The sequence below is a fragment of the Equus przewalskii genome, chromosome 19 (genome assembly GCF_037783145.1).
Source record: "Equus przewalskii isolate Varuska chromosome 19, EquPr2, whole genome shotgun sequence".
In the NCBI taxonomy this organism is placed as follows: Eukaryota; Metazoa; Chordata; class Mammalia; order Perissodactyla; family Equidae; genus Equus; species Equus przewalskii.
In genome coordinates, this window is record NC_091849.1 from 31678243 (window position 1) to 31696787 (window position 18545).

At 40.7% G+C, this 18545-nt stretch overlaps 2 pseudogenes; both read right to left on the bottom strand.

Annotated features, from left to right (window-relative positions):
• The window catches only part of LOC103544262 (spliceosome RNA helicase DDX39B-like), a 137279-nt pseudogene that overhangs the window by 113733 nt on the left and 5001 nt on the right, over window positions 1–18545 (bottom strand).
• LOC103543926 (mitotic-spindle organizing protein 1 pseudogene) lies at window positions 9404–9933 on the bottom strand (annotated as a pseudogene).

Consider the following 18545-nt stretch of genomic DNA (forward strand, 5'->3'; position numbering starts at 1 on the left):
GGGCCAGGGCTCTGCACACAAGCAGGTGTCCAGGTCACAGGTCAGGCTCAGGGCCCTTTCAGCTTTCAAAATCCAGGTTAATATTGACCTTTCCTCCCATCACTATGTAACTCTGAGCTTTGTCCCCAGGGCAGAGCCAAGCTCCAGACCATGACAGCCAGGATGCAAGCGTGAGGTTGACCTACCCAAAAACCCTGGATACCCCAAAACCCAGTCCCTGAAGCTCCCAGGATGGGGCCTTGGAGTCCTGGATTCCTTCCCTTATTCCTACTACATCTCCTGGGGCTGGAGGCTGCTCATCCTAATCAGCCTGTGAGTCTCCAACTGTGAGATTTGGGGAGAGGAGCCCCTGAGGTGTCAGGAGTAGGGAGGAGGGAGGCTCTGGAAAGAAGAAGGGAGAAGAACAGGACATAATAGAATGAGAGAAGAGGAGCAAGGAAGGAGCCAGGGAGGAGATTAAAACGGGAAAGGTGGACTAGGAAGGTGTGTGTGTGTGTGTGTGTGTGTGTGTCGTGTGTTAGGGACTGTGTGATATTGGGATATAATAAGGGACACATGTTTGGTCTCATCCCCAGTTCCTGGCACAGAGCTCCTAAAACTCTTGTAACTTCCTGAGTGATAGGGGTGATAGGAGCATCTTTTCTTATAATATTTGCTCTTGGTGCCGGATTCCTAACACAAGAGCTTCTAAGACCCTTGGACTCTTCAGAATGAAAAGAGCATCCTTTTGGTATACAAATGAGATGGCTAGTGGCTGGGGTCTCTAGATAGCTTCAGGATGGAGATTTGTTGCCAGAAGAACCAACCGTGTGATTAGAGGGTTGGAACATTCAGCCCCACCCCTCAATTTCTAGGGAGGGGAGATGGGCTGGAGATTGAGTTAATCACCAATGGCCAATGATTTAATCAATCATACGTAAGTAATAGAACCTCCATTAAAACCCTAAACAATGGGATTCAGCGACCTTGTGGGTTAGTGAACACGTGGAGGTGCTGGGCGGGTGGCATACCAGGAGAGGGCATGGAAGCTCCAAGTCATCCCCCTTCCTTGCCCTATGGAGGCCTTCCATTTGGCCGTTCCTGAGTTGTATCCTTTATAATAAACCAGTAACAGTAAGTAAAGTGCCTTTCTGAGATCCATGAACCATTCTAGCAAATTATCAAAACTGGGGAGAGGCAGTAATGGGAACCCCAAATCGTAGCTACGTCAGACAGAAGTATGGGTAGCCTGGGGATTCACTACTTGTGACTAGCATCTCATGCAGAGGGGGCAGTCTTGTGGGACTGAGCCCTTAACCTGTGGGGTCTGCACTAACCCTGGGTAGTTAGTGTCAGAATTGAATTTAATGGTAAGACATCCAGGTGGTGTCCACAAAGAATTGGAGAACTGTTTGGTGTAGGAAAACTCCCACATTTGCTGTTACAAGTGAAGTGTGATTAAAAACCAGATCTTAGTAGGCAGGCACAAGGGAGTTTCTGGGATGCTGGGAAAAGGAGAGCTAAGGGCAAGGGCTAAGGGGTCCAGCCCTGGATGTTGCAGGGACCCACATCCTGTTCTGTGACTTCACAGCTAGTCTCAAACCAGCCCTGGCTTATCTGTGCTCACAGCCCTTGGCTAAATGGACTGCCTCTTCTTTGTTGCCCTCCCAGGACAAGAGGCCCCAGGACCATGGGCAGGGAGGTGGCCTTGCCGTAGATAGTCAAGGAGACTGTGCTCCTGGAGAGTCCCTCTCAGGACTTAGCTTGGGGTCTGAAGACCATCATGGGCTACAAGGAGCTCAGCAGTAAGCCTGGCCCAGGTGTCTGACCCCCATCCCCCTGGATTCCAAAAGTGAAAGCTTCCTCTGCACCAGATCCCAGGGTTTCTTCCACTCAACCTCCTGCACTCTTAGGGCACCCTGGAGCCCTCCACACTCCCAAGACCCTAGGACCCAGGTATCCCACCTCTTTCTCCTCTGGTGACCAGGAACTTCATTCTGCATCCTCCCAGGCCTGCTTCCTGACACCCCTGAACTCGAGCCCTGCAGGCCCACCCCAAATATCACTTCTGTTCTGACAATTGACCTCAGGGTCTGCAGGTCAGGCCAGGGGAGGGTTCCCCAGAGCCCACCTCCTGTAGCTGAGCCCTGGCTGCGAGATGGGCAGCAGCTATAGATTCTGGTACTGTGGGTAGATGGGGAGGACTTCACCATTTACAATCCAGTGACCTGGGCTTGGGGCACCAGGGTCCCAGAGCTTGAGTGGCAACTGGTGATTGGGTGCCTCCTGTTTGCGGTATATGTGGCTGGACCAGAAGCATCAGGTGGCGCTGCGGGGCTCAGGAGCTGGGACCGGCCAGTAAGGAAATCACAAGCATACACAGAAACATGACCCCCAAACCACACAGAGGGAAAGTGACCCCTGTTCTGTCAGCCCAAGATTCAGATCTGAAAGAGTTCAGCTCTTCCTTTTCGGGTGATAATACGGTAGGTTAGAAAATGGTACATGACAGAGAGAATAAAAATAGAAGGAGGGCGGGAGGTTTAGGGGAATGGGTCACAATTTGAAATGAGGTGTTAGGTAGGTGACCTGTGAGCAAGTCTTGAAAATGGCCAGGGGCTGAGCCCGGCAGTTAAAAGGGGAAGAGTGTTCCAGCACGGCCCTCTGCACACACCTGGGCTCACTCAGGGGTCAGCACTAAAGCTGCAGCAGGAATGGAAGTGACTGAAGGCAGGATTCCTGGGCGGGAGTGGGGACCTGGGTTTCTGTATTCCAAGACCAGGTCACCTGCTGGGGCTTCTTGGCATGGAGAACACTGGGAAAGAAGGGAGTCCATCACCATCCAGCCCTTCATTCTTTCTTTCTCGAATCCAGTGCCCCCAGGGTTGTGGTGACACAACTGGAGGACCCTGTGATGCAGAGCATTTGGCTTCTCACCTGCCAACATCACTCTGACTTGACGTGGACTCAGGACTCAGGGGGACCCGACCTGGGGAGGACAAGAGGCACCAGGCCTGGGTGGTTGCAGGGGTCCTCCCTGGAGAGGAGCTGAGACACACCCACCTGGTGGAGCACCTGGGCCTGAAGGGCTCCCTCGGTGTGACCTGGGGTGAGGTGTTGTCAGAGGACAGGGGTGAGGGTGGGGGTGAATCTCACCCAGACCCTGCCCATGCTCTCTGCCCCTGTACCCAAGGCCCTCCCTTCCCTCCTAAATAGAGATGCCAGCAATGTCCTCAGTCTGCCTCTGATCACTCATATCTCACTCTCATTCAGAAGTCCTTCTCACTCTAATCTCCATTCCTGCTGTTCCTGGTCCCACAGCGCCAGGTGCTGACCACTCTCCTCTTCTGCCCTCCTGTGGTAGGAATGGCTCACTCTCCACTAAGGGGCACTCTAGGGGAGAGGCTGGGCTTTAGCTGAGGCTGGAGGAAGGAAAGGCTCCTGGGCCAGGGGCTGGGGAGGAGGATGGACACAGCCAGAGGAGAAGCTGAAGGGTTGGCGGAAGCGATGAAGCAGGCTGTTTCCACATCACCATTTTTCTCTCATGGTCCAAGGGAGCCATCCTTCCCCCAGGCCCAGGGACATGGAAACAGCAGCAGGAATGAGGAACTTTTCGAGTGAAAGAAAATAAAGGCATTCCTCTCTCCCTCTTATTCCTCTTACACTGCTGGCCAATGTTGTGGTGCAAATTACACTGTGATATTTTTCACCAAATCCCAGAATCCCTAGATTTAGAGAGTCTCTGAACTTAAAATATATCATCTAGAACTAGAATGACTTACAACTAGGATACACAACTATGTACTGGGGCTTTGGAGAGAAAAGAAAAAAAGAAAGATATTTAATAAGGTCTTCAAATAGAAAGGAATAAGATTAAGGATATCCTAATGCCTGGAGACTTGAAACAAATGATTTCAAGAAAGGGTCAAAATATTCATGGAGAAATAACCATCAACATTTGACTGTTAAAGCCTACACTAAATAAATTATGATGTGATGTTGAAGTCATAATAACAATTCTTTTACTTTTTATTTTGAAATAATTTCAAAACTAGAGAAAACATGCAGTTATAGCACACAAAAAAAATCCTACATACCTTTCCCCAGATTCACCAACTGGTAACATTTTGCCACATTTGCTGCAAATATAATGATTTGAAAATAAATTGTAGCTATACTGGGGCCAGGCCAGTGGCCGAGTGGTTAAGTTTGTGTGCTCCGCTGCAACGGCCCAGGGTTTTGCCGGTTCGAATCCTGGGCGCGGACATGGCAGGGCTCATCAGGCCATGCTGAGGCGGCATCCCATGTGCCACAACTAGAAGGACCCACAACTAAGAATATACAACTATGTACCAGGGAGCTTTGGGAGAAAAAGGAAAAAAATAAAATCTTTAAAAAGAAATTGTAGATATCTCTGCCCCATTGCTAATAAAAATTTTAGTGTCTGTTTCCAAAGAACAAGGACGTTTTCTTTCATACTCAGAGCACAATAATCAAAATCAGGAAAACTAACACTGACTCAATACTATTGTCCCTATTCAAATGTCCCAAATTGCCACAATAATATTATTTATAGGCATTTTCTTCCTTTCCAGGATCTAATCCACGAACATGCATTGCATTCATATGTCACATTTCTTTAGTCTCCTTTAATCTGGAACACTTCCTCAGATTTTATTTCTCTTTAATAACCTTGATATCTTTGTAGAGGACCGGCCATTTGTTTTATGGAAAGTCCTAGAACTTGGGTTTATCCAAAGTCTCCCCATGATTAGATTCAGGTTATGCATTTCTGGTAGGAATATTGCAGCAGTGATGTTGCGTCCTTCTCAGAGCATCACATCAGGAAGCCCATTGTGGGTGACGTCAACTTGATCACTGGGTTAAGGCAGTGTCTGCCAGGTATTTCCAGCATAAAGTTACTGTTGTCCATTACAATTGAGATGGAACTACTTGAGGGGAGAGACTTTGAAACTATGTAACTACTAACTACTTTGTTCTTCAATAAAATCTCACTCAATAGTTTAGCCTTCCTTGATGATTCCTGTCTGTATCAATTATCACTACTATGGTTTCAAGACAATGATTTTTCAAACTCCATTCTTTCTTTTACATTTACTAGTTGGCATTCCATAGTAAAGAATAGCTTTCCCCTCTCTCCTTGCCTCCAATTATTTATTTACATGTCCATTTAATATCTGTATGGATTAATGGATTCTAATTTAAATCATTGGGTTATGATAGAGGGATTGATATTTAATTCTTGATTCTGTCACTTACTTGCTTGTGTAAACTTGGACAGGTTACCAAAACTCTATCTGCCTTAGTGTCCTCATGTGTAAAAGAAAAAGAGAAAAGCTATTTTGTAGAGTTCTTCTGAAGGTCACCTATGACAGATTCTCAGAGACTTGTGGACAATATACAAGCAATCACACCTATATGTAATTTGAATCCCAAAGGAAAAAGAGGGAACAGGACAGAAAAAACATATAAAGAGTTAGGCTCAAAGCTTTCCAAAATTTGGAAGTAGATATGAATTTATAGATTCAAAAACCTTGGTGAACTCCCAGCAGGAAATATGTAAATAAAACTACATCTAGTAAAACTGACAAAAACCAAAGAAAAACAGAAAATCCTGAGAGCAATGAGATAAAATGACACATTACATACAAGACAACAGTTATAAGAATGACCGGTAAATGTGGTTCTAATATCATCAGAAACAATGGAGGTCAGAAAACAATGAAATGACATTTTAAAGACCATAAGAAAATAACCTGTTAACTCAGAATTCTACACCAGTAAAAATATTCTTCAGGAAAGAAAAGATATTTTCAGATAAAATAAAACTAACATAGCTTGTTTCAAACAGGACTGCACTAAAAAAACACTAAAAGGATTTCTTCTGGTTGAAAGATGTCATACCAGTTGGAAGCTTCAATCTTCAGGTGGGAATGCACAGCTCTGAAAAAGATAAATACATGGGGAAAAAGAAAATATTCTCTTTTTTTTATTTTAGTTTCCTTAAGATACAAAAAAAAAAAATCCATACACACACTATCAACTACCTTGACCTAATTGACATTCACGGAACACTATACCCAGAAACCACAGAATACACATATTTTTTAAGTGCTTACAGTCCATTTAATAAGTATGTTGAGACATAAAACAAGTAACAATAAATTTCATTGATATAAATCATACAGAGTATGTTTTCTGGCCAAAATTAATTTTGTTAGAAATAAATAACAAGATATCTTGGAAATAAAACAAGTATTTGAAAATTTATAACACCGTTCTAAAAAACCCATGGACGAAAGAAGATAACACAAGGAAAATTAGAAGACATTTTCAACTGAATGACAACAAAAATATATCTGTCAAAAATTATGAGATACTATTTTAAGACTTTCTATAACTATACAGCAATTAAGACAGTATAATATAGAAAAAAGGGTAGAACACAGACCAATAGAACAGAATGGAGATGCCAGAAATAGAGCTATGCAAATATAGTCTGTTGATGTTGAATACAGGTGCAAAGGTCATCAGAGAAGAAGGGATACTCTTTGTAACAAATGGCCCTGAGATAATTGGACATCCACATACAAAAATAATAGTAATAATAACCTAAACAATACTTCCTTACCTATAAAATATTAACTCAAAATTAATCATAGATCTAAATGAAAAATGAAAAGCCACAAAAATTCTAGGAGAAACTCTGACTTTGGGTTTGGTGTAAGTTTTTAGATAAAACATCAAAAGCCCAAGCCATGAGAAAAAAATTATACCTTGGACTTTATCAAAATTTAAAATTTTTGCTCTACAAAAGACACTATTAATAGAATGAAAAGATAAGACACAGACTTAGAGAAAATGTTTGGAAGTCACATGTACGATAAAGGACTTACGGCCAAAATATACATAGAAAATTAACACTCAACATTTGAAAACAAAAAATTCCCAATAAGACACTGAAAGACCAATCTTCAGCAAAGAAGATATATGGGTGGCAAATAAACACATGGAAAGCTGCTTCATATCATATGTCATTAGGAAAATACAAATTAAAGCCACAATGAGATCCTACCACACAACTAGAATAGCTAAAAAAAGAAAATTTCATGCCAATAAAATTGCTAGCAAGGACACAGAGCACCAGGAACTCTCATTCATTGCTGACGAGAATGAAAAAGGGTAAAGCCAATTTGCAAGACAGGAAGTTTGTCATAAAGTTAAACATCCACCTACCATGCAGTCCAGCAATCGCACTGCTAGATATTTACCCCAGTGAATTGAACACTTATTTCCACAGAACAACTGCAGTGAATGTTTACAGCAACTTTATTCATAACCATTAAAAACTGTAAACAATCAAGATACCCTTCCAGAGTGGGAGGATAAACAAGGGCAGTACACCATAAACTGGAATACTTTTCAGTGATCAAAAGAAAATGAACTATTCATGCAGGCAGCCACCTGGATGAACTTTGTTTGGTTGGTTGGTTTGGTTTGGATTTATTAAGCGTTTTTTTTTTACCACCGAAATGGTTTTATTTTTGTCACTGACAACACGTACAACACTGATTTTATCATTGCTTCGTTCGGTTTCCTTAAATATTACTTAAGCATGCATTAAAAATATAGGTTTACATTTCAGAAATGTAACACATTAAAGTCCTCTGTAAACATAACTCCTTCTCAATATATTTTCCTGCTTTGTTTCATACATAAATAACTTAATCTACAAAGTCATAAATAAAAATATTCTTATGGCCTAAGAGTAAATGCAAGTTGTGGAGCCTGACAAAAGTGTTCTCTCTACGATTTTATAAATAACAACATGCAGGGGCTGGCCCCGAGGCCGAGTGCTCTGCTTCGGCGGCCCAGGGTTTCGCCGGTTCGGATCCCGGGTGTGGACACGGCATTGCTCATCAGGCCATGCTGAGGCAGCGTCCCACATAGCACAACCAGAAGGACCTACAACTAGAATATGCAACTATGTACTGGGGGTCTTTGGGCAGAAGAAGGAAAAACAAAATAAGATTGGCAATAGATGTTAGCTCAGGTGCCAATCTTTAAAAAAAATAACATGCAGTATTTTCAGTGTTTACGATCAAACAAATAAGATCACAAGTGATTACTGTCTGCCAACCAATCCCGTCAATAATAAACCTTCCAGTGCACTTGGTAAAGATGCCATGTATTTAAAAGTCAAAATAGTCAAAAGACTAGATTTTTAAAAACGGCAGTACAGAAGGTTGCCATTTAAACCTTACTAAGCCTTTTAAAACCACTTCAATTTGTCAACAAAAAATGCTACTAAAGAGTGAATGCTTGTACTGTTATTTAAACAGAAGCTAACGAAGTCTAAAATTTAAGAAGCAAAATCAGATTAACTTGGTATTAGTCTTGGGACAAATATTCCGTTGAAAGTCTCTTACAGGAACAGAATCAATACTATCGTAAATTTTCTATCATTTATTTTGAACCATAACTTTAACTAGTTAAAACTTTAAGGGTTAAAATAATTCCACACAAAAATCATCTCAGAAAGACATACTTATAATTCTTGATTCAGAACATCTCATTATTTTTGTTTAATGACTTGTAATCTTTATTCCTTCAGAAAATATTAAAATACTTGTTGAAAGACACCTCCTATTCAGTGACTTATTAGATAACCACTCAGGATGTACTAGGGAAGCACTTAATTTTTATGTAATAAAAGTAAAAAAGGAATTTTGCATGTTGGAAATGTTTCCTTTTATGTTTTTTAGGCCATCATTTACAGAGTACAAAACTTAGAAAGAAAAACATTCTCAATTAATATTCTCATTAAATTTAAATGATTCAAATGATAAATACGAAGCTAATAAGATAGTCATTACTTTTAAAATCTAAGTTTCGCAAAGTTCTATTTTGAAATCAATACAGAAACAATCTGGTTCTCACTAATAACTGCCAAACTCTGGGTTTAAAAAACTCAATATTCTTCGTTAAAGAGCAGATTACGACATGTTTTCGATGCTCTTATAAAAAACAAGATTCTGATATACGTAGTGCATCTAAACCAAATTCACAAACGGTGGCTGAAATTTTGTCAACTTTCAGCCCCACGCAACATAAATCCACAGTTATTATGCATAAACAATTCAAAATGAAAGTTTATAATGGAAATGTCAACGAGTCATTACTACATTTCTACTCATGGGTTCCACTGTACTTCAACCAGGCACAGGAGACGTGCACAACTGATGGACAGACTGCTTAGAAAATTAGAGCTATCAGAGCTATAAATAAGGAACACATCAGTATGAACAGAGCAATGCCGACGCACTAGAGCTGTTAAAAAAAACTAAGATGTGACATAAACACATCTGATAGTTCTCGCTGTAAGCCACTTTCCACTGATTTATAAGGCTATGGTTTTATAATTCTTTTAAAAAAGGAAAATGTTTCTACACTGCTGCATGCAGCAATTTCACTGTACATTCTTGACTCCAATGCAATCTTCAAATCTTCCTGCAGAGCTTGATATAGCTCATCAGGATTTCTCCAGAAAGTCAGCTTGTCATATTTTCAGCAGCCTTGAGTGCTTCAGTGGCCTTGCGAAGTTCCTTAATAACTGATGATAAAGTTTCTGGGTTAATTCCTTGTTCACAAAGCCGTACACAAATAGACAGAGTTTCCATATCTAAGCCAGTATTCAAAATTCTTGAAATCTCCAGCAGAACGTCCATGGTCTCCATCACCACATTCGGATTCGCCACCGCAGCCCCCGCCACTGTCCCGCAGCCGCTACTATTCGCCATGGCGGAGGCCGAGGGAGATGGGAGAAGGCCCTGACCTGGAACTCTATTAAGACTTTTTTAACAGCAGTTTTAGGTTCACAGCAAAATTAAGAGGCAGGTACAGAGATTGCCCATGTACCCTCTGCGCCTACACTGCACAGCTTCTCCTACTATCAACATCCCTCACCAGAGTGGGGCCAGGTGTAACAATTGATGAACCTATATGGACACATCATATTCACCCAAAGCCCATAGTTTACATTAGGGTTGATTTTTGGCGTTGTACATTATATGGGTTTGGACAAATATGTAATGACATAGATCCATCATTGTGATATCATATAGAGTATTTTCTCTGCCCTAAAAATCCTCTGTGCTCCACCAACTAAACCCTACCCTCTAGCCTAACCTCTGGCAAACACTGATCTTTCTACTGTCTTCATAGTTTTTCCATTTCCAGGAAATCATATAGTTGGAATCATGCAGTGTGTAGCCTTTTCAGATTGGCTTTTTTCACTGAGTGATATGCATTTAAGGTTCCTCCATGTCTTTTCATGGTCTAATAGCTCATTTCTTTTTAGTGCCAAATAACATCCCACTGTCTGGATGTACCATAGTCTATTTATTCATTCTCCTACATCATGGATGCTTCAAAGTTTTGGCAGTTATGAATAAAGCTGCTATCAACATTTGTGTACAAGTTTTTATGTGGACATAAGTTTTCAGCCCCTTTCGGTAAATACCAAGGAGTGTGATTGCTAGATTGTATGGTAACAGTATGTTTAGTTTTGTAAGAAACCACCAACTGTCTTCCAATGTAGCTACACCATGTTGCATTCCCACCAGCAGTGAATGAGAATTCCTGTTGCTCCACATCTTCACCAGCATTCGGTTTTGTCAATGTTCTGGATTTTGGCCATTCTAATAGGTGTGTAGTGATACCTCATTGTTGTTTTAATTTGCATTTCCTTGAACATATGATGCGGAGTATCTTTTCATATGCTTATTTGCCACCTGTATATCTCCCTTGATGAGGTATCACTGATAGGTACCCTTGACCCATTTTTCAATTGAATTGTTTGTTTTCTTACAATTGAGTTTTAAGACTTCTTTGTATATTGTGGATAACAGACCTTTATTAGAAGTATCTTTTGCAAATAGTTTTGACATTCTGTGGCTTGTCTTCTCATTCTCTTGACGTTGTCTTTTACAGAGCAGAAGCTTTTAATTTTAATGAAGTCCAGCTTATCAATTATGTCTTTTGTGGATTGTGCCTTTGGTATTGTGTCTAAGAAGTTATCACCACGTCCAACGTCATCTAGGTTTTCCCCTATGTTATCTTCTAGGGGTTTTATCGTTTTGAGTTTTAAATTTAGGACAATAACTCAAAAAATTAATTTTGAGTTAACTTTTGTGAAGGTGTAAGATCTATGTCTAGATTCATTTTCTTGCATGTGGACATCAACCAGTTGTTCCAGCACAATTTGTTGAAAAGACTATATTCGCTCCATTGTATTGCCTTTGCTACTTGTAAGAGATCAGTAGACTATATTTATGTGTGTCTACTCTGTTCCATTGATCAGTTTTCTATTATTTCACCAATGCCACACTGCCTTGATTACTGTAGCTTTATAATAAGTCTTGAAGTTAGGTAGTGTCAGTCCTCCAAATTCGTTCTTCTCCTTCAATGTTGTGTTGGCTATTAGTTTCTTTTGCCTCTCCATATAGTCTTTAGAATGATTTTTGTTGATACCTACAAAATAACGTCCTGGGATTTTGACTGGGATTGCAGTGAATCTATAGGTCAATTTGGGAAGAACTGACATTGTGACAAAATTGGGAATATTGACATCTTCCAATTCGTGTACATGGAATATTTCTCCATTTATTTAGTTCCTCTTTGACTTCTATCATCAGAGTCTTGTATTTTTTCTCACACAGGTCACATTTATATGTTGTTAGATTTATACCTAAGTATTTCATTTCGAGGGGATGCTAGTGTTGTGTTTTTAATTTCAAATTCCACTTGTTCATACTGCTCTAAAGGAAAACAATTCACTTTTATATACAGAAATCAGCTGTATTTCTATACACCAAAAATAAAATGTCTGAAAATAAATGAAGTAATCCAATTTACAATAGGAAGTGAAAGATCTGTACACTGAAAACTATAAGATTTTGATGAAAAAAAGTAGAAGAAGTCACAAATAAATGGAAAGACATCCCATATTCCTGGATTGTAAGAATTAATAGTGTTAAAAAGTCCATATTACCCAAAGGAATCTACAGATTCAATGTAATCCCTGCCAAAATTCTATTCACAAAAATAGAACAAACAATCCTAAAATTTGTATGGAACCTCAAAAGACATCAAATAGTCAAAGCAATCCTGAGAAAAAAGAACAAAGCTGTAGGCATCACACTTCCTGATTTCAAACTATATTAAAAAGCTACCGTAATCAAAACAGTATGGGACTCGCATAACAAAGGACATATCGACCAATGGACAGAATCAAGAGCCCAGAAATAAGCCATCACATACTTATACAGCCAAATAATATTTGATAAGGGAGCCGAGAATGCTTTATGGAGGAAAGGATAGTCTCTCTAATAAATAATGTTGCAAACCTGAATAGTCATATGCAGAAGAATAAAATTGGATTCCTACCACACACCACCCACAAAAATTAATTCAAAATGGATGAAAGACTTAAATATAAGACTTGAAATCATAAAACTCCTAGAAGAAAACATAGAGAAAAAGTTTCTTGACATTGGTCTTGGCAATGATCTTTTGGATATGACACCAAAAGCAAAAATAAATAAGTGGGACTGCCTCAAACTAAAGTTTCTGCACAGCAAAAGAAACAATCAACAAAATGAAGGTTGAAATGACAACCTATAGAATGGGAGAAAATATTTGGAAACCATTTATCCAATAAGGGGTTAATATCCAAAATATATAAAGAACACATACAAATGAATAGCAAAAAGAAAAAAAAATCAGATTAGAAAATTGGCAGAGGACTTGAATAGACATTTTTCCAAAGAGGATGTACAAATGGCCAACAGGTATTTGAAAAGACATTTGAAGTCACTAATCATCAAGGAAATGCAGATCAAAACCACAATGACCTATCACCTCACACCTGTTACAATGGCTACTGTCAAAAAGAGAGGAGATAAGACTGGGTGTGGATGTGGAGAAAAGGGAACCCTTGTGCACTGTTGATGAGATTATAAATTGGTACAGCTACTATGGAAAATAGTATGGAGGTCCCTCAAAAAATTAAAAACAGAACTAACATATGATCCAGCAGTCCCACTTCTGGGTATATATCTGAAGGAAATGAAATAAGGATCTCAAAGAGATTTCTACACTCCCATGTTCATTGCAACATTATTCACGATAGCCAACATATGGAAACAGTCTAAGTGTCCCTCTGTGGATGAGTGAATAAAGATGTGGCATATATACAAAAGAATATTATTCAGCCACAAGAAAGAAGGAACTCCTGCCATTTGTGACAACGTGGACAGACCTTGAGGGAATTATGCTGAATGAAATGACATACAGAGAAAGACAAAAACTTTATGATTTCACTTCCACGTGGAATCTAAAAAAGCCAAACTCATAGAAACAGAGAGTAGAATGGTGGTTGCCAGGGGCTGGGAGGGTGGGAGATTGGGGAAATGTTGGTGAAGGGCACAAAATTCCAGTTAGAAGATGAATAAGTTCTGAGGATCTAATGTGCAGCAAGGTGATTATAGTTCACAATACTGTATTATATACGTGAAAGTTGCTAAGAGAGTAAATTAAATGTTCTCTCTGCCAAAAACAATAAAATAGTAATTATGTCAGGTGATGAAGGTGTTAACTAACGCTATTGTGGTAATCATTTTGCAACATATACATGTATCAAATTATCGTGTTGTACACCTTAAACTCACAGGATATTATGTCAGTTATATTTCAATAAAGCTGGGAAAAAAGATATCTCTTCTAAGATGAAGGATAAGTTGTTGCATTTGGTCCCTCCTACAATCAAAAGGAGCACAATGCCTAGTGGGCCTATTTGCATTTGGAAGGCAATGTATTTCTTATTTGGGTGTGTTATTCTGGCCCATTTAGGGAGTGACCTGACAAGCTGGTAGTTTTGAGTGGGGCCCAGAACAAGAGAAGATTCTGCAATAGGTCCAGGCTGCTAAGAAAGCTGCTCTGTTGCTTGGACCATATGATCCAGCAGATCCAATGGCGCTTGAAGTGTCAGTAGCAGATACAGATGCTGCTTGGAGCCTTTGGCAGGCCCCTATGGGTGAAGCACAGTGCAGGCCCTTAGGATCTCGGAGCAAAGCCCTGCCATCCTCTACAAATAAATACTCTCCTCTTGAGAAACATCTCTTGGCCAGCTACCGTGCCTTAGTAGAAACTGAACAGAGAATCATGGGCCACCAATTTATTATGCGACCTGAGTTACCCATCATGAACTAGGTATTATCTGACCCACCAAATCATAAAGTCAGGCATATATGGTAGCACTCTACCATCAAATGGAAGTGGTATATACATGAGCAGGCTTGACCAGGCCCTGAGGGCACACGTAAGTTACAGGAAGTAGTGCTCCAAATGGCCATGGTCCCCTCTACCTTCTACAGTCCAGCTACACTACCTTCTCTCTCCAAGCCTGCACCTATAGCTTGATGGGGAGTTTCCTACAATCAGTTGACAGAGGAAGAGAAGACTCAGGCCTGGTTTATAGATCACCCTGCACAATAAGCAGACACCACCTGAAAGTGGACAGCTATAGCACTATAACTCCATTCTGGGACATCCCTGAAGGACAGCAGTGAAGGAAAATCCTCCCACAGGACAGAATTTCAAGCAGGCACCTGGTTGTTCACTTGGAAGTTGAAATGGTCGGAGTGCAATTGTAGACAGATTCCTGGGCTGTAGTCAATGGTTTGCCTGGATGGGATGTGGAAGGAACATGATTGGAAAACTGGTGACAAGGAAATTTGAGGAAGAGGTATGTAGATAGAGCTCTCTGAATTGGGTAAATAATGTGAAGATATTTGTGTCCCATGTGAATGCTCACCAAAGGGTGACCTCAGCAGAGGAGGATTTTAATAATCAAGTGTATAGGATGACCCCTTCCATGAATACCTGTCAACCTCTTTCCCCAGTCACCATCATAATTGTCCAATGGGCTCAAGACCAAAGTGGCCATGGTGGTAGGGATAAACGTTATACATGAGGTCAGCAACATGGAATTCCACTCGCCAAGGCTGAGCTGGCTACTGCCACTGCTGGGTGCCCAATCTGCCAGCAGCAGAGACCAACACCGAGTCCCTGATGTGGCACCATTGCCTGGGCTGTCAGTAAGCTTCCTGGTGGCAGGTTGATTACATTGAACTGCTTCCATTATGGAAGGAGCAGCATTTTGTCCTTCCTGGAATAGGCAATTCCTTTCAAAACAGATATGTCTTCCCTACAGGCAATGCTTCTGCCAAAACTACCATCTGAGGACTTATAGAATGCCGTATCCACCATCATGGTATTCCACACAGCATTGCTTCTGATCAAGGAACTCACTTCACAGCAAAAGAAGTGTGGCAATGGGCACATGTTCATGGAATTCAAGTATTTTACCACATTCCCCACCATCCTGAAGCAACTGGCTTGACAGAACGGTGGAATGGCCTTTTGAAGACTCAGTTATAGCACCAGCTAGGTCGCAACACCTTGTAGGGCTGGCTCAAGGTTCTCCACATGGCTGTATATCCTCTGAATCAGCATCCAATATATGGTGCTGTTTCTCACATAGCCAGGATTCACAGGTCCAGGAACCAACTGGTGGAGATGGGAATGACAACACTATTTTCTCTAGTGATTCACCAGCAAAATCTTTGCTTTCTGTTCCCACAACTTTATGCTCTACTGGCCTAAAGGCCTTAGCTCCAGAAGGAGGTATGCTTCCACCAGGAGATACAACAACGATACCATTGAACTAGAAGCTAAGACTTTCATCTGGCCACTTTGGGCGCCTCATGCCTCTGAATCAACAGGCAAAGAATGGAGTTACCGGGTTGAGTGAGGTGAGTGATGCTGACGACCAAGGGGAAATTGACTACTACACCACAATGGAGGTAACAAAGGGTCTGGAATACAGGAGAACCCTTAGGGCATCTTTTAGTATTATCATGCCCAGTGATTAAGGTCAATGGAAAACTACAAAAACCCGATCCAAGCAGGACTACTAACGCCCAGACTCTTCAGGAATGAAGGTTTGGGTCACCCTACCATGCAAAGGACCGCAACCAGCTGAAATGCCTGCTGAAGGCGAAGGAAATCCACAGAGTGGATAATGGAAGAAGGTTATTTTAATTACCAGCTATAACCTTGTGACCAGTTAAAGAAACAAGGACTGTAATTGTCATTAGTATTTATTTTGTTATGAATAATGAACAAGTGTGTGTGCATAATACCTGTTTTCTTCCTCTCTTATTCCCTTATCATGTAACATAAGATGTATTGACTTTGTATCACAACATTTAAGTACTGCTTATTTTACATTGTAGTATTCACAACGAGAAGACTAAACATCACCCAAGGACTTGACTTCCTCTTCTGGGAAAGAAGTTAGTGTATTTCCAGTTGTAAACAGAACACCTGAATCACATCAAGTGAAATGACGACCTTGTTATTGTCCTTATTTGGAGATTAAGTATGGTTTAAGGAGAAGCATATCAGTGCCAGGTTAACAAAGGATGTGCTGGTGATGGTTAATTTTATATGTCAACCTGACTGGGTCACAGGGTGCCCAGATATTTGGCTAAACATTATTTCTGGGTGTGTCTGAGATACTGTGTTTCCAGATGAGATTTGTATTTGAATCAGCAGACTCAGTAAAGCAGACTGCCCTGCCCAACGTTGGTGAGCATCTGCTGCCAAAACCAGCTAGGCAGCCAGCTGAAGGGGCGGACGGAATAGACAGAACACAATCTATATTATTCAATGGGACAGGGACCATCAGCCTCAAGGACTAAAGTGAGGTCCCTCAGATCACCACATATTTATTTGTGGGTAAAGAACCTCAAGCAAGTACAATAGCCAGAACTCATGCCTGCAGGGACACACAGGCCAGAGTCCAAACGTTCTATTCTTCAGCCTCCCCGAAGCACACCAGCCCATCCCAGCTTAGTCCCTTGGGGAGTATCTTAAGAACAATCAGCAAGGTATGCAGACTGCCTTCCGTTCCTGCAATAGCCCAGTGTTCCTAAGCCCCTTGCCTTCATGCTTGATAAGATATTCCCTTCCGGCCTTTGATTCCAAGGCACAAACAATCTGGTATCAGCCTAGGCTTAAAACCTAGCAAGAATGTGCTATGATCTCCTGCAGCATTTCCCCCTTTTTGTTTTTGTAAGAGGAGATAGGCGGTCCGGGCAGCTTCTCTCTTAGTCAGTTCTCAGAAGGTTTTTCTCATACATCTGAGGACTAAGCAGAAAATAATGAAAAATAAACATCCTGATATAACAGTTCCAATAAGGCCACTGCCAATGGTTTTTATCCAATCAGTAGAAAACATCTTTGATAAGCCAGTATGTATACCATCAAATAGTCCAGATTCAGGTAGCAAAGATAATTTAGCATCTTGCACATGTTTTACTTTAGCTTGCAATAAATCTATATCTAATGTGAGATTGTCCTTGAGGTGGCCCTTTAAATGCCTCCTTATAGTGCTCCAAGCATGCTCGTTACTATTATAAGGATGTGGTATAATACAGAACTCAGTAACATTCCAATCACATTGCAGTCTGACTAGTTTTTTAAGTTATATACATCTCCCAATATTAATACAGCATTTCCCAGATCCACTAGCCTTTCATTGATTCCCTGATCAATTCTTATCTGACTGTTCCATGCTTCACAAGCATTTTTGTGCCATTGTTGAACGAAGGTAGTGGTTTGAATTGTTTGATGCAGTGCCACCCCAGCAACAGTGGCAGTGGATGCTATTGCTACAATGCCTAATATAGCAGCAATCAATAATCCCATAAATCTTTTTGATCTTTTTAAGATTTTCTGAATTATTTGTAATAAGGCGTGGGTATCTGGAGATCCTTCCCATGGTCTATTTTGATTTGCTGGAAGCCAAACATTCAAACGTCGCCTCAGTAGCATATATGAGTGAGAATCATTGTATAAGGAGCTACTGAGACAAATGTATAATTTGCAATCCTTTCAATTCAGACTTTTAGCTGTTTCATTAATAGATACTGTACCTATGGGCAATACATATGGATCTCAGACACAGGCTTTCACGTAAAAAGTCCAATTGACGGATGTGTTGAAAGACAATTTTGTGTTCTCATAGTTTCCATCCCAAATTCTGAACTGCCTTAGACTGAAGGCTAGTTTCCACCCATAGTCTTCGGCTAGCACACAATGGACAATTTGGAGCTGTAAGATTGTTTTGGGGGGCAACAGAAGAGTGGAAACTATAGCCTGATAACATGTGTAATTGTGCTTTACTATGAATTCTATCGAGCATGTAAGTAGATAGCCAAGCCTGTGTATTAAAATTTAAACAGCCTACTCCCCTTCCTATGCAAATAGGCCAAGGGTCAAAACCAAAATCAGTTATTTCATATGGGGTATCTTCTTCCTTTTCAAATATAGGTAGACGGACATCCTCGGGTCCCAAGACCCAGGATGAATCACTAACATATACAGGTACAGAATTTTCTCCTCAGTTCACTACTCTG